Source organism: Alexandromys fortis, unplaced genomic scaffold (assembly GCF_014885135.2).
Source record: "Alexandromys fortis isolate MF-2015 unplaced genomic scaffold, M_Fortis_MF-2015_v1.1 scaffold_3, whole genome shotgun sequence".
NCBI classification, from domain to species: domain Eukaryota; kingdom Metazoa; phylum Chordata; class Mammalia; order Rodentia; family Cricetidae; genus Alexandromys; species Alexandromys fortis.
The window spans coordinates 1,837,608-1,863,939 of record NW_026067909.1 but is presented as its reverse complement, the minus strand read 5'-3'; the positions used below and the strand labels follow the sequence as shown (position 1 = coordinate 1,863,939).

Here is a 26,332-nt window from a genome sequence, read left to right as displayed (position 1 = left end):
GGTGGGGGTGGGGCACAGCAAAGCCTCAGGGCTCAGCAGCCACAGGGACAAGGCGAAGGCCATTCTGTCTCTACGTTTGGGTAGGAGTGTTCCTTGTGAATTAGAAAACCCCAGCTGGCTTCTTGGAGAAGTGGGGACAGCTGTGCTCATCAGGGAACTCTAGTGCCTGATCTGGGCTTGTAGCTTGAACTGCAGGCTCCCACCCATTGTGTTTGCAGTGGAGAAAAGCAACTGTGTGTTAGGTAGAGGATGGAGTCATCGGAAGGCGCCTCTTCAGAAATGCCTCTCATGGGATGTACATTAAGAAATAGCACCAGTTACTGTTTATAACGAGCTTCCTTCGAGGGAGGAGGTGGAAGTGTATTTGGTGGGTCCCTCAGCATGGGTTGAGAACCGCTTACCTGAAATGCCTGGGACAGGAGTGTTTCATTCAGTTTTGGAAATTTTTAATTTTGGGAATATTTGCTTATACATAATGAGATTTTTTTGTTTGTTTGTTTGCTTGCTTGTTTTTTCCAGAGACAGGGTTTCTCTGTGTAACAGTCCTAGCCGTCCTGGAACTCACTTTGTAGGCCAGGCTGGCCTTGAACTCAGAGATCCACTTGCCTCTGCCTCTCAAGTGCTGGGATTAAAGCCACCACTGCCTGGCTGATGGAAGGCGTATCAGTCAGGGATCTCTGGGGGAACAGAACCAGTAGAATGAAATATATAAAATATATTTATTTAAACATTTAATTAGGGGGCTGGAGAGATGGCTCAGTGGTTAAGGGCATTCATTGCCTGCTCTTCCAAAGGTCCTGAGTTCAATTCCCAGCAACCACATGGTGGCTCACAACCATCTGTAAAGAGGTCTGGCGCCCTCTTCTGGCCTGCAGAGATACACACAGACAGAATATTGTATACATAATAAATAAATAAATATAAAAAAAACCATTTAATTATATGCCATGCTGAGGTAGTGTGAGTCTTTAATCCCAGCAGATGCTTGGCAGATCTCTGAGTTGAAAGCCAGCCTGGTCTACAGGTTTCAGGACAGCCAGTGCTGCAGAGAGAACCCTGTCTTGAAAAAGCTAAAAAGGAAAAAATATTTACTTTATGTTCACAAGTATTTACATGCATGCAGTGCCTGTGGAGGTCAGAAGAGCATATTGGATCCCCTGAAACTGGGGATGGTTGTCAGCTACCATATGGAACTAGGAACTGAACCCAGGCCCTATGGAAGAGCAGCCAGTGCTCTTAACCACTGCACCCCTCTCCATGAGACCTTTTGCATATACATAGTGAGATCCTGAGTCTAAATGCAGAGCTGATTAATGTTTTACCTTTCCCTGGCGCACATATGTAAGTGGTGAGCATTTTCAGTGTTAGCAGCTTGGCACATAGAACTTTTTACCTGTGCTGTGCCCACATGCAAAAAGATTTTGAAGCATTTTCACATTGGTGATGCTCAGCATATAAATGTCACACCCTACAGGCTGGGCTCTATTACCCAGCAGGCACCAGTGAAGCACGGTTAGCTATACAGAGATCATGCTGGGTCTTTTTTTGGTGCTATGTGGGAACCTCGGTGGACCCTAAAATCCACTTAATTGTTCAGCTGAGCACGAGGGGAGAGATGTCCACGGACAAGTCTATTCTGCTTGCTGAAGCTGTACATCTAGCAACCGAGTCAGGGTCTTGAGGTGACGGGTGTAGGGTGTGTTGCAGTTTTAAGTCTGAGCTTGGCTGAAAATACATATTTAGTCACTTGTGGATGGTAGTTAGCTGGGCTGAATTTCTTTGTAACCTTTTGGCTTGGAGAAACGTCCCCTTTAGTCATGGTAATTACCCTTCTGTGTGATATGTAAATTGATCACTGCAGCTCTTTCTAGGGTGCAGTTTGATTATCCACCAGGCTTCCTTTTGCCTCTTATTTAAACTTATTTTTAGCACAGTCCTTGGAGCCTCTGTGTGAGACTGTCCATCTTCTCGGGTTCTGAACTTCGAAGGTCATTCTCATCAGACTCACTACAACCTTGCTTCAGGACCTCTCCTATACCCCAGTTGTTTTCAGAACCTTACCGGTATGAGAACAAGCAAGTGTGTGGTTCTCAGTTTGATTTGTTTGTAAGTAGTTAAATACAGAGGTGGGGGGGGGGCAGGAATGTGTGCTGGAGGTGACTGCTCAAGGCTGCCAGGGAGTTATTTACAGATTTTTTTTTTTTTTTTTTTTTTTTTTTTTTTTTTTTTTTTGCTGACAATCCTTGTTTAAAGGAATTCCCTGTAAGATTTATGAAGCCTTTCCAGTTTATTGTCTTCCCAAGTAAGGTAAGCAAATAAATAAGTTATTCTATTTTATTATAAACACAGCCAGTGTAAGATTAAAAAATAGGAGGAAGCAGGGCTCCGTTTTTCCATCCAGTGTGTTTCAGGAATTTGGAAAGTGTCCTGGAAAGGCCTTTTGTTTTGTTTTTGGCCCGAGCACTTCGTGCATTTAGAAGATAAAGTCTGACCCTTGATGTTGGAATGCACAGCTCCCCATCCGTGAAGAGAACCGGCTGCAGCTAACTGGGGCAGGGCAGGATGGCAAGGGCAGGATGGGGTGTTGGTCCTGAGAGCAGCAGCTCACTACAGTCACTGGGCCACACCAGGCTAAGGGACTAGAGCCTCCGTGCTTGGTTTGTGAAAACTCATCTTCTACACCTCTCTTCCTGTCACCCCGATTTCTTTGTTTTCTCTTCCGTGTAAACTGTTCTTCAGAATCACTAGTGTTTTCCCTTATATTTTGGTGAATCGTGGTTTGGGTGACCAGTGTGTGAAGCCCCAGCTGGAGAATGTAGATTTTTAAGTAAAAGGATATATAGACATAAATTAAAAAATATATAGACTATAGTAAAGACATGAGACTGTAATAAATGGACAGTTCTCTTCCTGGTGGTAATGTCAGGCTAAGGGCTTGGCCTTCCCTCTGCCTTCCCAGAGTCCCATCTGAAATCCCCTGGCACTTTTCAAACCACAGACTACACCATCCGGTTACCATTCTGGGAGGATGTATGCTCTGTCTCTGCTCCTACTTGTCGCTGGGGGAGGGGGTTTAATAGTGTTCTGGATGACATCTTGGAACACAGATGGGTTCAAGTTCCTCAAGCCCTGGCATGTAGGGTATGCAGCGAGGCCAAGCGAACGCATTCCCTTCAGGAGTTTGTTTTGGAGCAGGTCAGCCCCAAGTGGGAGGCTTGGGAGATGTTAAGGGCTCCGTGCCCACAAGAGCAGGCTTGTGGGCTTCATTTCTTGTCCTTCCTTCTCTCCTGCATTAGAGAGGTGGGTCTTTACTGACTCCCCTGCTGAGTCATGGGGAAGGGGGTAGCACAGTGAGACCCATCCTTTGCAGGGCTCTGGGGTGGTGGCCTGAGCAAGCCTGACCGAGCCCTGCTGGCAAGGATCCCATCACCCTCCCAGAGGGCAGCGGACAATCCAGACTCAGCCCCAGGAACTTGGGAGTCCTGTGGGGAGGGGTCACACCCGTATATGACATCGAGGTCACGGACTGCAAGGGTAGGGATGAGGCTACAGCTCCTTTTATTTGATCTTTTGCCCGGGCTGTCTCTCTTACACTCCATTCTCCTAACCCTCATCTCCGAGGACCCAAGAATCATCTGGGGAACTTCAAAGACTCAGTCTTAGCCCCGCCCTCTCAAACTGTTAGTGGCCTAGGGAGAGAGACCTGCCTTGGCTAGTTTAAAAGTTTCAGGTGATTCTAATGGACCTCCAGCACAACCATGGCATTGTTCCACCTGCAACGCTCGGCCAGAAGGCACAATCCCATAGAAGACCAACTTTGTGGCCTCCAGTCTGTAGAGTCTGAGTACAGGGGCTAAGGGCTGCTCTTGGCACACTACTTGAATAAGGTATGGATCTCTCTTGGGGCAGGCTACACAGTAGGGCAGGACTGGAAATCCCTCCGCTTTACCCTGCAAAGGGATGCCTGGCTTCCCATCAGCAGGGCGAGGGGCATCTTGTGTAGCTTTGTCACACATTTTGTTACACACCCCACCCCTCCAACAGGGGGATACTTTACAGGATGAGATTGTTGTTGATGTCGTAGCCAGCGCCTTGACCCGTGAGTCTCCAAGTGAAGCAGCCATTTCTTCTGTCCTTGTGCGGTAGATCTGCGGGCAGGGACCCGTCCCTGGGAAGCTGAAAAAGAAAGCAGCTGTTGCCTAGGAAACAACTTTAGTGCTGGACTCAGGTCAGGCACCTTAGGGACCTCCAGTCTCGCCAGCCTAGGTGGAGGGGGTGAACTTCATAAAGGTACAAGTCAAGGGAGATGGGTGGGGGAAGGGTCATGTGCATTCTCATAGCTAAAGGACCACTTTTCCCCAGGTCGGAGGCCCAGGAAGTAATGTTCTTGGGTGGGGAGTAAATGAGGGTGTGGATAGCTGGTGAGTGAGTTGGCTGGACCCTGACACTGATGCCCTGCAGACAGGGGTGCTGGGAACATTGTACTAGTGTGTCAGGAAGCTGTTCCTCAGAGGAGTCCTGCAAGTGGAAGTCTAGTGATCCCTGCCTGAGCTTACCTGGGTCAACCCCAAACTCAGTTAAAGCCACTCCCTGATTGCCAGTCTTCGGGGGAGGGGGGATGCAGAGGGTCCTGCATTCCCTGCCATGTGGTCCACTTGGGTTTGGGGTACCACTGAGTAAGGCATAGGTGGGCTTTGAGCCTTCAGAGTCACAGCATTTTAGTACTTGGGGACAGTCTCTTTTTCTTTCTCGCAGCAGGTGGGAAATGTTCTGTGTGTGACCCAGGGTACAGCTTTGAGGCGACTTTCTAGTCTTACCTAGAAGTGGGGTTTTTAGTTTCTCATTTGATGTCATCATACCTTTGAACTTGTTCGTGGTTTTGCGGCTTTCTCTTTGGAACCAGACTTCCAGGCATGCAGAATGAGCTCTAGTTTTGAGAATTTGGTGGGTGCTCGCCGTTGAGGACAGTTTCTTGGGTATTGCTTTCCATACAGTGGGCTCCACAGGAATGGGGCACCCTTGTCCCCAAGGCTCCCAGGCTGGGCAAGAGATGCTATGCTTCTGTTTTCGGGAAGTGGTCAGGCTTAAGGATTTTTTGTGAAAACAACTGGTGGAATTTGTTACCTTACTTAGGAGGCTGAAAATGTTCCGGTAGATGGGTCTCGTGGTCACATACTGATGGACAGGTGTGGTACAGTCGTATTCAGATGTGTTCTGATTAGTCTCTAAACCAAAGCCTCTGTTCTCAGATGGAGGGCCTCAGCTTAAGGAACTTCCAGCCTGCATTCCTCTAACTATAGACTGGAGAGCCTGTGGCAGGACTTCGATGTTTTTCCCTGGCTCTTGTTTTTTTTTTAATCCAGTCTGCTAATTGCATACTTGTGGTCGTTTGTTCAGCTCTGGGATTTGAACTTGGGTGCTTTCATCGTAGCAGATACAGCAAGGTGAGTAGTCTGGGGCTACCTTGGCCTTCATTGCAACACCTCCATGTTCTTTGCAAACGCCGTGATGCTGCCCAGCGGTCCTCACTTGATGCTGATGGTCCTAGCGAGGTGGATGCCCTCTGTGTTGATTGGCATGCTGACCCTCCTGCTGCGCTCACAGCTACACATCCCAGACACCTGTTACCAGAGCATGCCTCAGTCGGGGTAAGGGGGTCTCAGGGCTCTGGTGTTGATGGATGTGCAAGCACACATCAGACATTCATTCTCCACCTTTTCTGAGACCGGGTCCCTTATTGAACGTGGAGCTCACCGATTGAAAGTGTTAGGATCCACCTATCCTCCCTCCTCCCTTTGAGTGCCCCCATCCAGTCGTACCAAGGTTTTAAGTCTTTTCCAGGGACTCTGAACTCGGATTCCCCTGGCAAGCACTCTACTGTCTGAGGCATCTCCCTCCTCCTGGTCTCAAAGTCCTTGCGTGTCAGCCACTGTCCAGACAAGCCAGCTCAGAGCCAAGTTCACATACACAGACCATGAGGGAAACCTTTGAACAGAATCATCCCTTAAAGTTTTTTTTGTTGTTGTTTTCTTTGAGCTGGCCTTCTGAGTTTCATTTTGCACTGTACCATTATAATTTTGAGAGTGACTGCTTGATTGGTGTTTATTGAAACTAAATTCATTAGAATGTGAAAATAACACTCAACAGTTTACCAAATTGGATTCTTATTTTTTGATATTTTTGTACATCATCCGTTCTCACTTGAATATCATGGAATTTTGTTGGTGAAGTGTTATGCAGATGAAAACTCATGTTTTAGTGGCTTTTTTTTTTTTTTTAAAAATTCAAGAGTTGCTAATAATATTCTTGACAGAAAGAAGTGCTTGGTTTGCCATTGCGGCGGAGTCTGGATTTCTGAGGTCTTGGAGTTTGTGTGGCAGGAGGCAGCTGTGTGGAATATAACCCTGCCCCAGGCACCTATTCAGAGGCTGGCTGGAAACTCCCTCCCACTTCTGCCAGTGGAGTGACAGGCGTGTCTCCTAACTCCGGGCAGCCCCAGGTTTATCTGTGAGCTGGGGATTCCTGTGTTCTTACCCTTATTGGAGGTCTTCAATGAGAGTACTTGTATTTCACTGGTTGGCGACATTTTAACATGTCTGAATCAAATGGTCATTAAATAAATCCCATGCCATATCTTGAGAGCAACTTTTTCCTTGTTTGTGGTTTATAAAGTAATGCTGGTCTAAGTTTTGTTTTACGGTTGAGTCTCGTGCCAGGCAATTTGGCTCCACTAGATTTTTTTTTCCTTTTTTTTTTTTTTTTTGAGACAGGGTCTCAACTAAGTTTGTATCCTATCTCAGCCTCTCCAGCTCTCCTGCCATCTCTGGACCACACTGCGTAGATAGCCATTTCTCTCTGCCTCCCAGGTCCTCTAGCTTCCCCCAGGAGTCAGTTGGCTTGGCTTCTGTGTGTGGAAGAGCCTGCGTCTAACACACATCTGTTTACAATCAAGTGGGTTAGACCGCCCGAGACCAGAGGCCAGTTCCATCCCTAGGTCTTTGGGGATGCCTCCCTCTAACATGAGCCCCCACCAGGTGATGTCAGGATCTTCCCCGGTGAGCGAGAGCTAGCTAGGATCCCATCGAGGGTCACGACAGATGAGCTTTTTATCGAAGTGTGTGCTTTTATCCTGCCACCGGGCAATGAAAACGGAGCGGATGCCGCCTCGACCTTCTAGAGTGTCTGCACTATATTTTAACTGGGAAGTTAGGTGTGTTTTCTCTGCTTAATACTTTAAAAGGCCTCTTGGGTGCTAAGAGAGGCTTGTAAGAACAGCTGCACGTGACCTACCCTGGAAAGGGAACTTCAGATTGAAAAGTCACTTTATTTAATGGCCGCCTCGTTAGAGTCACGTGCTGTCTGGCAGCATCCTTCCAAAGGGCCCCGGCAGAAATAGTTACGCTCTTCCAGAGGTGCCGTGCCAGGAAGGCTGCCCTGTCCTGACAAGGCTTGGAATGTGAGAGTCAGGTGCCCCGTGGGTTGGCTTTCACACGCCTCAAAGCCATGTGGGAACCTGTGTGTTGCCACGCTCACATTCTGGTCCTTTTCTGGGATGAGATCTCAAGTTTTTGTCGTCTTTTACCCCATGTATTATGTGTATGTAGGGTGTGGGGGGTATGCACATAGGTGAATTCGTGTGTGTGTGTGTGTGTGTACACATGAGTGTGTGCGCGCGCGCACGAGTGTGTAAGATTGAAGCAGAGTGTATTTCTCTACTGCTTTCCACCCAGTTTCTTGCCAGTTCCGCGCTGGCTAATCAGTTCTCTTGGAGAGAGTCCCGTCTCTGTCTCCCCAGCCCTGGGAACTCGCGTTTTACTGACCTACATTTGTATGGCCTTCAGGGTTTCTCCAGGAGCCCCTGGGTGAAATTCATGGGTCTCTTCATCACAGTGTGCTGCTGGCCCTTGATTGTTGCAGGGGTCTTCTTTGTTCCCAAGACAAGCCCTGCTCTGATGAGTGAGTGGTTCGCCTAGCTGCAGATATTCTTAGTGACTGTTTTTGACCTTTGCCTGCAAGTGTCAACCTACAGCAAGCGCAGCCCAGCCACCCGAGGCTCTCCCGCCAGCAGTGCGCACGCCACCCCTGCTCTCGGTGCCAGCTTGGTCTTGGTCATTATTAGTAGACTGCATTTCAGGGAGCAGCTTCACCTAGAGTTGTTCAGCTTCCTGCCGTGTAAAGAAAGTATTAGCGGACTGCAGTGGGGACTGGCTGGGAAAGAACAGTCACATGACCTGTGTTGGTCATTAGTGTGCCTACCATGAGTTCTGGCAGGTGCACTTGCATCCTGGACCCCATTAAGGTACAGAACTTAACCGCTCCGTCTGGAAAGTTCCCTGATAGCCTTGTCTGAACCATGTCCTCTACCATCTCTTGAGTTCGCCACAGGCAATCACTATCTTTTTGTTTGGTTGGTTGGCTGGTTGGTAGGTTTAGCTTGGGTTTCCCTACATGGTTAGTCTTACTTGTTCTAGAATTTTCGTATAATACTGTATATGTGTATTATATGCAGTGTGTACACACACATGATGTACATTGGCATAGTGTATACTTTATTCTCCAATCAACACACATTTTTCAAGTTGTAAAACACGGGTGTGGCAGCACGTGCCTATAATTACAACATTTAGTAGTGAAGATCACTGTGGTCTCTGGGCTGAGCTATGATATCAGGATATGTCAAAAAAAAAATCAGGTATTTTGTAACCCACTTACTAAAACTCTGGCTTTCTGCTTGGCTGGACTTGGAGAGCAAGACCAGGACTCTGACTTACTCCTTGGTTCACCCTTAGTAAGATGGTTTCCGGGTTTGCACTCTTTTCTGTTGTAACTAGCATGTGAGTCCCTGCTGGAGGAGAACACACTCCACTTCCTACTTAAACGTGTGCACTGACTAACCTCCCTGCTGCCCCCACCCCCACCCTCCAGCCTCTTATAAATGCCAGGCTTCCCAGGGAAACTCCCTAGAGGAAGCATGACAGTCTTCTTCCTGAGTTCTGTGTGTCTGGGGCCTTTTCTGAGGCGTGTTTTATAGAGTTACCAGAGTGTCCTTGAGTAGATTGATTCCATTTTGCTTATTTATAGCCTTCCTCTTTCCAGAAACCACTTTGAGGACCTAACATACAATGCTAGGTGGGTGTGGCGGTCCAGACCTGTGATTCCCCACTGAGGTGGAGACTGTGATTGGTGTTCTGAGGTATCCTCCTGATCCCCGGAACCTCTCCACCCCCAAAGTGTTGCCCCCCAGCCCACGATGTTCTTTGCTCCCAGGCACTTATTCATGGGTGCATTTCCACGATTCCGGCTTGTGTCTGGGACCTCAAAAAGTGAGAAAAATAATATTGAGGGAAGGAGTGTGGTGAGGAAACCCTCGATTTGAGAATAGTCCAGTTGATGGTTCCATTTGCTGTTCCAGCAAGCCAGGTAGGTGTTCCAGCTGCTACCTTAACAGAAGGCTATAGCACGCATCACTGGCCTGGGGAAAGGTCAAGAAGATTCAAGCATTCCAAGCACAGTTTGTTTCCACTGGAGGTGTGTCACACCATGTTAAGGTCAAAGCATCCCATGAACACACGGCTTATGTGCTGTGTGTGAACGTTAGACACCATCTGATGCGTGGGTTGATAGAAGGGTCAAGTATTGGAATGCCTGTGCCTGGGAGGGGAGATGGTGACCTCTGCAGAGCCAAGGAAGGCAAGCACTGGAGCTTCCATAGGGAAGGATCAAATGCAGGGCTTGTGGATTGTGCTGACGGTGCTCATCCGCAACTCTATGCAGCTGCCGATGTACCAAACGCCAGTTCAAGCTGTGGTCACCTGTGCCATGAGAGGGCCTTGCCGCCCAGGAAAGGAAGTTTGCCTGAATGAGAAAGACAGAGACAGACACAGCACGACGGCCTGACATTTGTACACGCTGGGTTTCTTCAAGCCCTAGGGACTGGAATCAGCTTGGACTGTTAAGTTTTATGACTGCTGGTTTAGAACCTGAGTAAGAAAGAATTTTGGTGGTAGGCGCTCCTGTGCTTTCCTCTCTCCTTCCCCTCCTTTCCTTCCTCCTTGTCCTCCCTCCTTTCTTTTAGAGTAAAAATTCTTACTATTGGTATTCTGATATGTATATACAACCTGATTTCCCCCCCCCCCCGCCCCCAGCATTGCCAGACAGCCTGTGAGGTTCTTTGTCACTAGGCAAAGTATATCATTCATATTGACCTCCAATTCTTGATCCTCTTGCCTCAGTCTCCTTCCTGCACGCTAGCAACTAAATCCTGTTATCTTCAAGATGACTGCTTGCTGCTTGTGATTGGTTAGTTCCCATTCAGGGTTGAGCTCTATAAGGAAGTGTGTCTACCTGGCTCCTCCCCCTCCAGACTAGTCTACACGACTGGCTCTTCTGAAGTTGTGCAATCCCGTAAGAGCCACCCCAAATACTGCTTTTCCTTAAGAGGTGAAGGTATCTGCATCTGGCTTGGAGGGCTGGGTGCCTTCCCTGTTTGGTTTTTCAGGCACTCTGCTGGGCCACGTCACATTGCCCATAGGCAATAATCAGTTGCCAGCTGAGGCCGCCTGCGTTCCTGGCGAAACTTGGGTGGAAAAGGCTAAGAGATGGTAGCCCCCGAGCTGTGGTTCCCACCTGGTCTTTCCTCCTTCCAGCTCTTGTGGCTCAAGATAACTCAGATGTTGGTCCCTGCCTTCATGTGTGCTGTGCACTTTTGTGACCGTGCTTGTCACCTGTGTTGAACTAACTTCAAGGCATGTGACCCCTGAGCACTTAACTTTGAGCCAGGTGCGAGGGAGCCTGATTGCTTTTGCTGATGTTGCTGTGGGAGAGTTGCTGCTTATGGAAACAGCTCTTCCTAGACCCCTGGTTAGGAAGATGGATCCCGAAACGCTTGGTGCCGACAAGAGGAAGAAGGCCGGAGCATAAGGCTTATTTGTCTCTAAGCATTTTAGAAAAAAAAAAGATATAGCTGTGCTGTATTTAAATATAGCACGGTGTTTGCTACCGGGATGGCAAATAAGCAATTGGATATGTAGGTCATCGACTTAGGAGAATGAGTTGGGAGTTTTCCTTGCATCTGATTAACACTGTCTTACAATTGGGCCATCAACGCTATGCCAAAATTGGGTTACACAGAGTTCAGTGAGCCATCTGGGTGGGGGAAGAACTAGACTCAGCAGAAGACACCTTTGCCCTCTTAAGGTATGAAGAGCGTGGCTTGGTGTCCAGCCCTGTGGTTTGTAGCCAACCACTGTAGCACTTACCGACAGAGCCTGTCCTGGGGAGGGACGTCTCCGTGGGGCTTCTAAGCACACCCAGCAGAGAAGCCCATCCACCCGGAGAGAGGAGGAAAGGGCGCTACTTAAGTCGGGATAAATGCCAGCAGTGTATTTTAATACAGTCTTGATTCAGAGCACACTGTTTGGAATTGCATATTTAAAAGGAAACTGCCATCTCCTTTTGAAGGTATGTGACATTTAAAAGATCTGTAGCAGAAGATTGGTTTGACAGCTTCGAATTATATTTGAAAGAGTTTTTCTTGAAAAAAAAAAAGAAAATGATTACTTCTATTTTAAATGTCATCACAAAGACATAAACATGTTTAATCAAATTATATATTTAATTTATGTAGAATGTAATTTTTATTCATGTGGAAGATTCATGAGTGTTTTTCCCCCCCAGCAGCTTTGGAGCCAAGTGATGCTGGTGGCTTGAAAGTGGCTCCCTTATTGAAGGAAACAGCCATTTAAGGTTTCATAAAAACCTAAGGGGGGAAAGGAGTATTAGTATTGAAATCCTCTTTTGGTCCACACACCGTACGTCACCAAGCAGTGTGGGGACAGAGGTATTTTCATGATGTTGCTTGGTGATGATAGTAAGGATAAACCCTGGAGGGATGGGTTGAGAAAAGCGCAAACCCCAAGACAATGAAGGCGGAAATAGCAGGGGCGCTCCTGTGATTTTCTTCTTTTGGATTCTTTGAATCAGCAGGGAAGTTACTGTGAGTGCTAGCTGCAGAGCCAGTGCTCCGCTCCTTAAAAGGGAGGCAGCGAGGATGTGGGAGGACAGACCCAGTGCCTGGTATAAAAGGCCGACAGAGAGTCTGAGGCCACCAACTGGGTCCCGCAGTTGCTTGAGGAACAGGGGCATAACCGTGGGTCTGCTGTGGGCCAGGCAGCTTCACTGACCCTGGCGATCTGTTGGAACACTCCAGTTCCAGAACTTTCTTTGAGCGAGCCGGGCATTGGAAGCCAGCCAGCCCAGCGTACACGACATGGCTGGGGCAATTGTAGCCCATTCCAGCAGCCTGCTGCCAGTACTTTCGATTCAGCCAGGCTGGACCAGGGACTTCTGATCTTCCCTCCACTGGGGGGTGGGGCTTATTTTTTCTCTTCCTAGGCCCCAGGTCAGCAGCCTGACCTCTATCAGGTGTGGCTTGGGGTGCCTAGGAAGTAACATCTGGAGAAAACAAAGCCAGGCTAGGAAGTACCAGCTCCAGCAGAAGGTCAGGGTTCAGGGAGCTGTGTGATCTTAAGGCCAGGTTCCAGAGGGCGGGTGACCCCCCCCCCCCCATCCAGTGCTTATATTTGTCAACAGGAACCTCCCTGGTTTCTCCTGTGTCTGCCTCTCATCTCATCGTCAGAGTAGTAGAATTTAATTCTTGCTACCTCCCTGGCTTTATTTTGCTTCTGGAAATTTAAACTTAGGTCTTCACATGCATGGCAGGATTTTTTTTTTTTTTTTCTCACCGAACCATCTTTCCAGCCCTATTATCTTGTTAGACTCACATAGGTGTAGAGGAAGTAATACAATGAGATGTCAAATTACTCCCTCCCCTCTCTTCTCTCCTCATGGGTAGCAGTAACCTAGCCTGGAAATAGACACAGGTATAACGCACATCCTTTGTAGGTTTCTCAGTGGGACTTGCAGGTGCCCAAGGGAACTGGACCATCTTTATAGCCCCTGCACACCATGTCCCATTTCTCGGATGCCCCAGCGGGGCTTTTGTGTCGCCAGTGATTTGGACGGAAGAGCCCACCAGTCCCCTTGTCAGTTTTCTACCACACAATGACAAGTAAGAAACAGAGCCCGTCGGAAGGATCGTTAGGTTTGGACATCGTGTATTAGCAGTTATGCTCTGAGAATAACAAGGGTTGCTAGCCCCATGCACAGGTCCAGCAGGGGCTGCTATGTCTGTTGTGGTTCTTCAGGTAGAAGCCACACCGGCCTCTGGCTTTCACGTGCTTCAGCGAGAATGACAAATCCTGGGAATCTTAATTTCACATAAAATATTTGAGTACTGTTTGTTTTGAAACCCTATTATGTATAGCTGAGGCTACCCTTGAATTTGCTGTTTGGCTCCAGTTAGTCATTCTGAACTAACCAACCCCTGACAAAGACTCGCACAAATGTTTGAATTACAGGGGTGTACCACCATTTGTGGCTCAAGCTGTCCTTCAGACATGTATGCATGGACACATTGCAGAGTGAGGGTAACATTTAGCATTTACAAATGACTGTCCTCATGAATGCCAGTGTCCCAAGGCAGTCTCTCCCCACCTTGGATAATTGTCCGCTGCGATTTTGACTTCTGAACTGAGGTTTCCAAGAGGGTGGCATCGTTTGTAGTAGCTTGAACTCCGTGAAGGCCGCCCCGTTGTTTTTCCTAATTTATTCTGTGTGGTAGTGCAGCTATTTTAAGGGCTCACATCCCAAGTCTGGATCCAGGTGACGGGAAAACTAAACAGGGGCAGCCTGGAAAGCATCCCATCTCTGTCCCCAGCTTCAGTCCTGTCCCTCTTGACCTGGCAACCTGCAGAGTTTTCCTGATATCAAGAAACACATGCTCTTTGAAGAATATGAAAACATCATTTGTATTTTAGAAAATCACTTTTAATCGTAGCATGGAGAAATAACACTTTAGTTTTTTTTCTGTCTCATAATACATATATGTATACATTAAAAGACAATTCACTAGGGGATATTTTTTAAAAATTCTAAATGTTTTGTATTTTATTTTCCACTTGGCCTGTAGGTATTCCTATGTCTTTCGTATTTTGGATTGTTTGAAATCTGTCTCATAACATATAAGTCACACAGTATCCCTAATGTTACCTAACCCCCATGCAGTGACTGTTCTGTAAGTATTGACCACTTGTCCCATTGTTCCTCAGTAACGGATAGCATGTCAAGGTTTCAGAGATGGTTCCGGGGACTAAATGACCAGGTCTCCTCCAATTGCTGTGTGAAGACTCTGCCCTGTGGACTCTTCAGAGCTGTGAACACCCACTTTCCCATCGTGCCTTCCCATCTTTCAACCTTAACACTGAAGCTTATGATGGTGTTCTGGCTCCATCTTGTTATAATACTGTCTGAATCCCAAACATCTGGAGACAGCTGTGCTGACTCCGCCCTGTGCTCCTTGTCCTTTGCTCAGCTGACTGTCGTGGCTGCTGAGGACCCAGGCTCTCCGATAGCATCCCACTGCCTCTGGTGGACAGGGTGCCTAGCTGGTTCAGTCACTGTCAGTTAGAATCTAAGCTCTTCTTGTATCTTCCTTTTTCAGAAAGTTTCAAAAAGGTCCTCTCAAAAAGATCCTTGCCCCTCATTGCTCACTTTAGCCTGGATGCAGTTTGAAATGATAGGTCAGAGGGGAGACATTGTTCACTGGTGTTTGGGTGGAGATTGAAAGGTGTCCCGATGAGTTTTTACTGAAGACTTTGGGGGCGAGTAGATCAGGTTTCTGTGGTTGAGCTGGGCTGGTTCTTGGGGAATCCTGATCTCCTGACAGGCATTCCTCACCTCCCTGTTCTCAGTGAAGGTAGTTAGTTGTATGATCTATGGACCACCTAGTGCCTACAGACACTGCCTCCCACCCCATCCCTGGGAGCCTGTGCTCAGATTGCTCAAGGCAGCTGCCTTCTCTTTTCTTAAAAGCTGGGTAGTTTTGGGTGTTTTGGAAACTTAGCTTGAGGTCACAAAATGACATCGCTGTGTGTGTTGTTGCTCATGGATCTAACTTTGATTCCTTGTAAAACTTGGTCATCATCAGCCATTGAGTAGCAGATCCCCAAAATCAAGGGACATTTCTTGTTTCCGGTGATGGCCAAAACTCCCCACCTGTTATCCCCATAACTTCCATTAGCCAATGAGGTTGTGGTGCTCTTGCCACCCAGTGCCCACTGAGGCTCTCAGGATAGTGCTTCCTGCCACCTAGTCAGTGGAGACAGCTGAGATGTGGGCGTCCTCTTCCCCTTAGTCAGGTGCTTCCAAGGCTTGCCCAACGGTTTTCTGTGGTTGAAAGCAGTTTATAAGTAATGGCTGTTGAGACTGTTCACGTTCTTTTTTCTTTTGGTTTTTCAAGATAGGATTTCTTCTTTGTATAGCTCCCTGTCCTGGAACTTGGCTCTGTAGACCAGGCTGACCTCAAATTTAGATCCACCTGCTTCTGCCTCCAGAGTGCTGAGATTAAAGGTGCACTCCACCACTGCCCAGCTAGCTTTTCACATTCTAAACAACCTAAAGCCTGCTGAACGTTTCCTGTTCCTTAATTTGCTGATGCCTCCCGGAGCCTAGGCCTAGAACTGTGAAGTACTTACTGCCCAGAGGGTGTTGGTTGTTCTTGCAGTTGACACTTTTGGACCTCCTAGCTAGGATAAGGCCTTGGACTTTACGTGTGCTATGGCTGGCAACAGAAGAATTAGTTTTCAGGATCATTTTCATTCTTGGTGAAGGGAGCTTGTTTCCAAGTTAATTGATGTGGTTTATTTATTACAAAGGCAGTAGTCGATGGAATGGAGACCTGCCTTCTTGAAAAGTGACACCATCCCAGACCCTCCCAGATGGCACATGCTGCACATGTGCCCCATGTCTGATGTAGGCTACTATTCTGTCATGCAGGGGGCATTGCTGTGTGCATGGTTTTTCCCCATGGAGCAACCAAAGCACGTTTTCCATACCAGTGAGCCAGGCCTTCCTGGAGTAGGCTTGTACTTAGTGGGCCATCTACACGATACTCAAGTGATGCAGGAACCGAGGCAGCCTCAGGTTCTAGATCACCATGGGATCAGAAAGTAGAGCTCAATAGAAGAGGCTGCACCCCTCCAGCTGCTGTCCCTTGTACTACGTTCATCTTTGGATGCGTGGTCAGACAGCCCCCCAGTGTGCACATCTCTTCCCCCTGCTTACTCAGCTGGCACGATCACACGTCTGCAGCTCAGTGTGCAGCGTCACACGCTGTCCCCAAGGGGAGGAAGAGATGGTAGGTGAGGGTTAGTTAGGCTGCCCCTCCCAGGTGACAGACCTTGCTGAGAGTAGACAGTAGGAAAAAAACAAAAGGCTAGGCAATTCTGTGCTGAGGCTGCTTGGGATCCTGTGCTCCCCGAGTTACGACCGGTGGTGATCTTAATCAGCTAAGTCATTTCTGTGTCTGCCTGTATACTCCTGGAAGTTCTTAGAGAAACCTGCCAAGACAATTTCCCCTGGTGCATCCTCGGGGCACCACTCCACGACACACTGTCAGCAAGTATCTGCCGAGACAAGTATCTGAATTTAAAGTTAGGTGTTCTGTAGCTTTGCGCTCTGTAAGGACCTCCTCCAACCTTCAAGGAACTGTGGTGCTGCCCTTAGAGATCCTGACAGTCTTCCAAGCCCTTTCCCATTTTTAATCCACTAAGTAAGCTGTCACCCTTTGCTCAGGCTGAAGGCTGCAGGCTCTTCCAGATCTTCTACCAGGTGTTGCCTCCTCTGTGAAGCCCTCTTCGGGGCACGCGTTGCCCGCTCCCCTTTACTGTGGGCTGTCTCTCCTCTACAGCCTAAGCCCACCACCCACTAAGTCCAGGCAAGGGGAGCGTTTGTTTTCTTCAAACCTTGGTTTGTGAATGAGAAACAATGTAGCCTGAGTGCACGTTACCACTCCGTTTCTCTCTCCCCACCCATGTCTAAAAGGGTCCGTTTTGTCAATCACGTGGCATGTAATTTCTTTGTCGTTTGCGAGTTGTTTTCTTGGGAGTCATTTCCACTTTGCAACCAAGAATTCACAGAGATCCAGAGAACCACCTGCCTCGGTATCCTGAGTGCTGGTATCCTGAGTGCTGGGATAAAAGATATGTACTTCCACACTTCAAAAAAATTTTTACGCACACACATATATATGCGTGTGATATATATATATATATGTGGTAGATATATATAAAATATGTGGTAGAAAGTGAGAGACAACCATTTTCTTCTGCTGAGCAAATCAGTGAAAATGGGAGAAGGGATCCTATGGCACTTTAGGACAAGCCACCCTACACGGGAGTTCAGCTGTGTTGATAATTAATACTCAGTTCCCAAGAGTATTGAATGCTCACTAAATGTTAGGAGGGAAGGCGCTGGAGACTGTACCTATGAGATGGGCTTTTAAAAGCGTATAGGAGTTTGTCAGACAAGCACCGCTCAGAAGGGTGGTTCTCTGGCTGTGCTGGATGCTTCTGCCATTGGAGGCTCTAGACCACTCAGGCTGTGCATGTCCCTCTGCTCCTGACCCTTGAGAGCCTGGAATGTCTGCATTAGCCTTTCTTCACTGGGGTGTTTGGGCTGTAACGTCACGGGGGCGTGCAGTGGGCAGAGACCTTCTGCCTGTTAGGAAGCTACTGCATCTTAGACCTGAGTGTCTGGGCCTGGACACGCCTGCCTATATTTAATCCTAGCACTCTGGAGGCAGAGGCAGTGGAAGCTCTGTGACTTCAAGGCTATCCAGGGCTATACAGTGAGATCCCCGTCCCTCTCTGGCTCCTGAAATTGTATGGCTGGAAAAGTCGTGGCTGGTTGGGAAGCTAGTAAGCGATTTCATCGCTTTTGTAGGTATGTAGATTTTGTTTTGTTTGTTTGGTTGTGGTGATGGTGAGGAAATTTTTTAATTTTTATGTTTTTATTGAGCCATACATGTTTCTCTGCTCCTATCCTTCCTCCCCTCTCCCCTTCTGTCCTTTCCTATGATCCCCATGCTGCCAGTTAACTCAGAAGATCTTGTCTTTTTCTCCTTCCTACATAGTTCTTTGTATGCCTCTCTTAAGGTCTTCTTTGTTGTCTAGGTTCTCTGGGGTTATGGACTGTAGGCTGGATTTTCTTTGCTTTGTGTCTAAAAGCCCCATATGAGTGAGCATATATGATATTTGTCTTTCTGGGTCTGGGTTACCTCGCTTGGTATTGTTTTTTCTAGATCCATCCATTTGCCTGCAAATTTCAAGATGTCATTTTTTTTTTAACCACTGTGTAGTACTCAATTGTATGAATGTACCACTTTTTTTTAAAATCCACTCTTCAGTCAAGGGGCATCTAGGTTGTTTCCAGGTTCTAGCTATTATGAATAATGCTGCTATGAACATGGCTGAGCACATGTCTGTAGTGGCATTTCAATTAAATTTTTTAAAATAAAGACTGCCTGAAGATCTGAGAGTAAAACAGTCCCACTGGTCAGCCTTACAGGCCAGGTTACGGTAACACACACGTTTAATCCTAGTAGGCACAATGACATGCACCCTTAATCCCAGTAGCCATACTAGTTGCAATAGAAATTGGGTGGTGCATGCCATTAGTCCCAGCCCTAGAAAGGAATATAAAACCGGGGAGGGGCAGGGCCCATGGGGGAAAGGAGGCAGGAGAGACAGCTCTCACACAGTCTCATTCTGAGATTCTGGGAGACAGGATCATGATTTTAGGCTGAGGTCAAAGTTGAGAACCAGTGGCTGGCTGTTTTGCTTTTCAGATCTTGTTGAACCCCAATTTCTGAGTTTTATTAATTGTGCTTCATATGTCCTTGTGGTATGATTGAGCATCCTTTGGGTATATACCCAAAAGTGGTATTACTGGGTCTTGAGGTAGATTGTTTTCTAATTTCCTGGGAAATTACCATATTAATATCCAAAGGGGCTGTACAAGTTTGCACTCCCACCAGCAATGGAGGAGAATTCCCTTTATCCCACATAGTAAGGATATATGTTAACCAAATGTTGGAATCCAGTTAACTGGTGAGATTTTGGGAGTGATGGAGGAAGGTCATTGGTTAATAAAGAAACTGCCTTGGCCCATTTGATAGGCCAGCCCTTAGGTGGGTGGAACAGAATGCTGGGAGGAAGAGGGAGATGAGGCAATTGCCATGCCTCTCCTCTGGGTCAAACGCGATGAAGCTCCGGCTAAAGATGGATGTAGGCTAGAATCCTTCCTGGTAAGCTACTGCCTCATGGTGCTACACAGATTATTAGAAATGGGTTAGTCGAGATGTGAGAGTTAGCCAAGAAGAGGCTAGATATAATGGGCCAGGCAGTGTTTAAAAGAATACAGTTTCCGTGTAATTATTTTGGGTAAAGCTAGCCGGTGGCCAGGCGGCCCGTAGCTCCTACTACATGGGAGGGCAGGTTTGTGATGATATTTTGTTTGTGAGCTAACAAATAAAGCTTGCCTGAAAGTCAGAGTGCGGAGCTACCTAGTCCAATAGTTAACCAAAGAGGCCAGGCAGTGGTGGCACACACCTTTCTCTAATCCCAGCAGAGGCAAACAGATCTCTGAGGGCTCCACGAAACTGATCCAGTCTAAAAGAAAAACAGCCAGGGGGTGATGACTTACAGTATGCGGGAGTCACACACCTTTAATCCCAGCACTAGGGAGGTAGAGACAAGAAGGGCTATAGCTGGGCAGAGAGAGGAATATAAGGCTGGAAGAGACAGGAGTTCAGGGCATTCATCTGAGGATGTGTAGAATCAGAATACCCCATTCAGTCTGAGGATTTCATAGAGGTGGCTGGCTGCTCTGCTTCTCTGATCTCCCCCAATATCTGACTCCAGGTTTTTGTTGTTTTTGGTTTTGGTTTTAGCTTTGGAGCCTGCCCTGGAACTAGCTCTTGTAGACCAGGCTGATCTTGAACTCACAGAGATCCGCCTGCCTCTGCCTCTGCCTCTGGAGTGCTGGGAATAAAGGCGTGCTCCACCACCGCCCGTTGTGACTCCGTGTTTTTATTATTAAGACCTATTAGAAATTGCACTACACAGATTGGAGGCAGCATTTCACGAGTGTCAAGTGTGTCTCTCGCCTTCCTAGTGGGGTGTCTTCCTATGTGGGCTCTGTAGTCGCATAGCAATCCCCACTGGTGGACTTGCATCTTCATGGGAAAGCCAGATGTTGGACTGACTTCACTGCCCAGCTCTGCTGCTGCTCTGCCTGTATGAGAAGCAGGTCAGGTGACTGGGAAGATGCCGTCTATTTCCCCCAGCCTGGGTTAAAATGAATGTGAGTGCTGTTTAATGCAGTACCTAGCCTCATATTGCATTTGCCAAGAAAGTGCGATTTTTATTGAACATTAGGATTGAATCCTTAACTGGGTAATCAATTTCAGTAGTGAGTTAAAATGCCTTCTATTAATGGACAGCTGCAGCCGTTCCTCAGACTTGCAGGAGGACCAGCACTTGTCAGCATTTATGCTAATAGCACGCATAACCCAGGAGTTTATGAAGTGCACTTTATAATCCAGCATTTCTTAGAACACTTGCTAATACTTTTTGCTTGAAGGTATTGATTGTTTGGTCCCTTGGTGTGCTGTGTGGCCCTGTGAAGGAAGCCAAGTGACATTTCCACGCCGATGGCACTTATCACCTTCCTGGTTTTGCACTCTGGGCTTCGCGTCAGAGTGGATGAAAAGGGTCCATTTGTTCTGGTGCTCCGCTGTTTAATTTGATCTGCCGTGCAGCTACAGCAAGACAAATAGTATTTTTAATGAAACCATTTAATAACCTGGTCGCTCCGAGTTGAAGGCATTGGAAAAAAAACGCAATTAAAGGATGGCTGGATGTAAACAGAATCGGTGCTTCACCCTCACTTGACTCCATTCATTGTGTTTCCAGGGTTTCCTCACCGTAAATGGTGGTGAACCGATGAAGCTGCACCCCCTTCAGAAAGACGGACATCCCCTCAAGTGAGCTGTAGTGTTTGTGGACGCATTTATATTGGTGAGTTACTGTAAAAATATCTCCAGGTAAAAGCTGAGTTTTCTAAAATCCCCTTTGGAAGGTGTTTTCAATTAGCAGATGACTATGGATCGCTGGCAGCCTCTGGATGCTTCCCTGGGATGTCTCATGGCCAGATCATATTGATTGTCTTTCAATTAATTGCATCTGGTATTTTCATTTATCAAAACAAAATACATGTAATTAACTCTGAAGCAATACAGTCCAGTGGCAAGAGATTCGTGCTGCTGCTGCTGCTGCTCTGGAGATAAGTCATCAGAAATTATCCTACAAGGAAACGGGAGTTAGGATGGAAATAGTAGTAGGACTTCTCGACATATTAATTAAAAAGAATAAAAAAGAATTAGGGAGATGGTTTCTTGCCATTCAGTTACTTTGTAGGATGGTAGATGGATGTTCTTAAAAAGGAAGCGGCTGGCTGGCAATGGTGCTTATCCTCCTGCAGCTCCAGCCCTCAGGGATGTCTTGTGAGCTAATGATTTTTTTTCTTCTCCCCTGTGGGTGTAGGTGGAGGAGGTATGTGGCAAAGAGCATTCTGATTGGACATGGTTCACTCCTGCACTAGCAGCGAGGTTTGGGGTTCTTTATTCTTAACATGCCTTTTGCCGTCGTACACTAAATATGGGTCTTCTTGCCCGGAAGGCTTCCAATTGTCAACTTCTTTGACGGGATTGATTCCTGCCGTGCCCCACCATCCCCGCGCTTTAAAAAAAAAAAATACGTATTTTCCCCTTGGACTAACCATGTCATTCAGAAATGGAGAGTCAATTGTGAGCCCAGCTTATTGTTCTTCCTGTATAGTTTAGAGGTTCGAGCTGTGGTCAAGACGGTCACAGTTGGGTCACAGCTGGCATGCACTGTGACCTCTCTAGCCTGACTTCTCAGCTCCTAGGAACAGCGAGTGGTGACTCTCGGGACCAAGCTGAGTCTCAAGTGGGAACAAAATGGCAGAGGGAGATTATAGGGTTATAGATGGGAATGGTTCTATTTAGGTGGCTCCTTTGCTTTCTCCTGGAGCAAGGTCAGTGGGAACGAGGTCAGTACAGCCAGGCCAGTTCCGGGCTTGCAGGTGCCTCCCCTGCTTTATTGCCTATCAACAGAGAGCTTCATTTTGGGGTGTTGAAGGAAGAGAGTATGTGGGCTGAAATGCCCCTGTCCCTACCCTGTGTGCCCTCTTAAGGTTCAGTTTCACTGACTGCGGAGACCTTCCCCAGATTAAGTTGGCAATCACTCACATTGGTGACTTAATGTAGGAGTGCTTGGTGACTTTTAGACAGTTACCAGTCTTTGTGTGTGTGTAGTGGTTAGTGGTGGTGGACTTAGAATACCCATGAACCTTCTGTGGGGGAGGACATAAGAGGAAAGCCTCTGCTCTGGCTAGCTTTATGTCACCTTGAAACCAGCTAGGGTCCTTTGGAAGGAAAGGACAAGCCTGTGGGATATTTTAATTAGTGATTGATGTGGGAGGGGCTCAGCCCACTGTAGGTGGTACTTCCTCTGGGTTGTTAGTGCTGGGTGCAATAAGAAAGCAGGCTAAATAAACCACGAAGAACAGGCCAGTGAACAGCACTCCTCCATGGCCTCTGTGTCGGTTCCTGCCTCCAGGTTCCTGCCCTGCCTGCTTCTGAATGAAGGATTGTGATGTGGAAGTCTAAGCTGAGATATTATCTTCCCCAGGTTGCTTATTGTCGGTTTAAAACAGCAATAGAAACCCTAACTAAGACAGCCTCTTTCAACTTTTTCTTGGCTTCTGCCTTTCAAGGCCACATTTCACTATTGCCCTAGGGCAGTGGTTTTCAACCTTCCTAGTGTTGTGATTCTTTCCCATTTCATGCTGTAGTGACCCACCCCCATGAAATTGGTTCAGTGCTACTTCATAACTGAAATTTTGCTACTGTTACTAATTGTAATGTAAATATCTGGTATGAGACCCACAGAGGTTGAGAATCATTACCTAGGGAGGCCTGTGCCAGTGTCTGCTGACTCAGGAGTTCACAATCTCTATGGGATGGGGCTGGTGTGCTGTAAATTACTACCGAGAGCTTGTATGTGTCTGGTCCTACTACAGATGGACACCCAGCCTTACCTGGGTCAGGGAGCCCCTGGGCTGGGGAGCAGTTCCTCAGAGGGACTCTTGAGAGGAGAAAACACTTTTGTAAATGTCTGTAAAAGAGTGGGAGTCATATCGGAGCTCTTATAGATGTTTGTACATGAAACGATGGTCTAATCCTGGAGGCGCTGTTTTGTGGGAAGTGGGTCTGGACCTTAAGCACACTGCTTTTCTTGTTTTCTCTTTCCTTTCCTTCATTTCTTTTCTCTCCTTCCTTTTCTTTCCTTCCCTCCCTTCCTTTTTTCTGTTCTTTTTTTTTCTTTTCCTTTTTGTTTATGGGTGTTTGCCTGGTGGCTTCAGAGGCCAGAAGAGTACACCTGATACCCTGGTTCAAGAGTTAAAGATAGTCGTGATTTGCTGTGGGTGCTAGGAACACACCCTGGCTCCCTCTGCTAGAGCAGAAAGTGCTCACAATCACCGAAGCGTCTCTCCAGCCCAACACTGCATGTAACAGACAGATCATGATAGAGATTTGGATCCCTGGAGAGTCCATCAGAGGGTGATAGTGCCCACTGCTGGTCACTCGATGTGGTAGAAGAGGGCCTTGCCATGGTCTGTTATGCAAACCAGGCCAGGCTGATGGCCTGAGCTGGATTTCAGCTGTCCAATAGTACCAGGTGAGGTTACCATTCTAGACACTGGACTGCTAATCTGTTTCTGGCAGGAAGTTACCTTTCTTTCACAAAAACCAGGAAAGAACAGTCTTGCCGTATTAGAAACGAATGCCCCTTACTTGGGATCTGATGATGGGTTGAGGTGTCAGTGTGTTAGACATCAGGATCCTGACCTTTGACTTCCTGGGTGCTAGTGCTCTTGAAGAGGGCTTGTGATCCTGCTTTAGCTACATCAGGCTACCAGGGTGGAAAAAAGCCAAAAGCCAAAAAGAAAACTCGTTCCTGCTATAACTTGATTTTCCCAACAGAGGCCAAGCACATGATAAACACTCCCAGCCTCTTAAGAATAAATGGGAAGTGTTAGTGGACCCACACTTCCTCCTCCTGAAAATTTCAGAATCCAACTGGGACTTGCCTCTGGGAGCCCTCTGCTTTCTCAAGTGCAGGGCTCCCCACTCCTGCTCCTCCTGGTGGGTTTGGCTGCCTGCTATGTTGTCGGTGCTCTCTACCTCCTGCCCTATCCCGTTCTTGCCTTTCTTCAAGGCTGAAAAGGACACAAAATGAGATAGCCTCAATTTTCACTCGGGCACTAGCGGGACAGTTTGTCTGTTTTCCAGGGTTCTCCGCCAGCGTGGGATTCCTGCTGCAGGACCCTCCCTTGTAAGATGTCTTCCAGCAGACTTAATTTAGCATTGTCGGTGAACCCACAGTCCTTTAGGGTTATACGCAATTGGACACTGGTAGATATAGAGATACAGTCGCCTCTTTTCCCTAATGACCAGGACTGAGACTCTGTGGGTGGGCTCCGGCCGTCTACAGCCAGGTGCATGGAGACCTGAGCAGGCCAGACAGGATGATTGGTCACACAAGTTCATGATCCACCCGAGGTCTCTCTAGTAGGTTGAGGAACCACAGACAACATTCTGGGGGAATGCTAGATGCAAACATCAGTGATGCCTCCCTACCCTTTTGCCTGAGGTGTGGAGTAGAAAGGAGAGGGTCTGACTTGTTGGGAGAAGTGATGCTTTGTTGTCCAAGTCCTTGGCTGTGGTTATGTATGTGTACAGTGAGGAGGCAGGAGGAGGAGCTTTCTTATTAAAATTGTAGCTGGATTTCAAATTAAGATAGAGCAGAACCAGATCATTTCAATTTTTTAATTATTTAATTTTATGTACATTGGTATGAGGCTGTCAGATTCTTGAGTTACAGACAGTTGTGAGCTGTCATGTGGGTGCTGGGAATTGAACCTGGGACCTCTGCAAGAATAATCAGTGCTCTTAACCACTGAGCCATCTCTCCAGCCCTACAAGATTATTATTTCTCTTGAACAGTTTAACATCTAAGTGTTACCGTTGCTGGCTTTTTGACTATTCATGGATGCATGAGACTGGTAACACCTACTTTAAAAGGCTGCTTTTATTTTTAATTTTGGATACACATGTGTGTTTTAAGTGTGTGTGGGTTTGTACGGAAGTCAGAAGCGAGTGTAGAATTCCCTGGAGATGGAGTTTCAGGCATTTGTGAGCCACCTGACATGGGAGCTAAGAGCCAGATGGGCTCTTAACTGTGAACCATCTCCCTACTTCTTTCTTTTTTTTCCTTCCCTGCCTTAACCATGGCCTCAGGTCAAGTCACTTGATTTTTATGGCAGGACCTCCTCCATGATATGCTTGGTCGAGCCTGGCTTAGGGAGCAGGAGGGCTGAAATTTGAACTTGCAGTGGTTGGCAATGCTAATGAAGTCCTAACAGTGGCTCTACCTTCAGATGGCCTCAGAGATGGTAGCTATGAGGGAGCTTACAGGGTTTTTGTTTGCTTGTTTGTTTGTACATCAGTTTCGGGTCCTTCCAAAGCTGGGCTCCAGGAGCCACCAGGAATCCCACGCCCTCCTAGAGCTGGGCTCCAGCCTGGTGTTTTATCAGGGTCCAGAAGAAGGATGCTCTTGGCCCAGGGCTCCGCCCTTCCCCTTGGCATCGGTCTAACCCCAGTCTAGCACACTCACTTTCCTTATTGATTGACTCGTTTATTTTTGGCAAACTTGGAGACTCCCACCTGGCTCCAAGCTGCTTCCAAATAAAGTCTTCCTGCTAACTAACTGGAAGCATTTTGCAATTCACTCTTTCCACATAGCAATTAAGATAGTTTTCCTAGACTTATATCAGCCGAGGATAAATAGCCAGCTTTTAAAAAGAAAACGCCGTGCAGCTTGCCTTTTGGGGGTACAGTAGTCCGTGAGACTATCTTCTGTGAGTGACCATTTGTGAAAGGAAGGGAAGTGGGACCTACCTCTGAACTCTTTCTGAGAAGTAGCTACATTTACACCTCTTTCATAGTGTGGTTTCTTTAAGCACAAGGAGTGGACAAATCAGCTTCTCTGCAGTGGACTGTTGAAAAGAAATGGGAACAACATGTGGGGTTAAGTTGCAGAGGCTGTTTTTAATCATATGTCCGAAAAAAAAAGAACATTAGTGAAAAATGCTAATGGGCAAGGATTAAAAAAAAAAATAGAACCCTTGGCCGGAGAGCCAGCCATTTGAGCACCTGGTAGGGGTATCTTGATTCCCATTTTCCGTAAATGTATTTCCTGTCAGCAGTGTCTCTCTCATGGGGTTC

The 26,332-nt window shown here is 47.3% G+C and overlaps 1 protein-coding gene across 7 annotated transcripts in view; it reads left to right on the top strand.

Moving 5' to 3' along the window:
• Nucleotides 1-26,332, top strand: part of Ctbp2 (C-terminal binding protein 2) — a 131,865-nt gene that overhangs the window by 20,259 nt on the left and 85,274 nt on the right. For 6 of the 7 annotated variants that reach the window (XM_050137913.1, XM_050137917.1, XM_050137918.1 and 3 more), the window contains one exon: nt 20,874-20,978. The exons of the other annotated variant lie outside the window; for it this stretch is intronic. The gene's annotated coding sequence lies outside the window, so the exon portion shown is untranslated. The remainder of the gene's footprint in view (nt 1-20,873; nt 20,979-26,332) is intronic. 7 annotated transcript variants of the gene reach the window in all.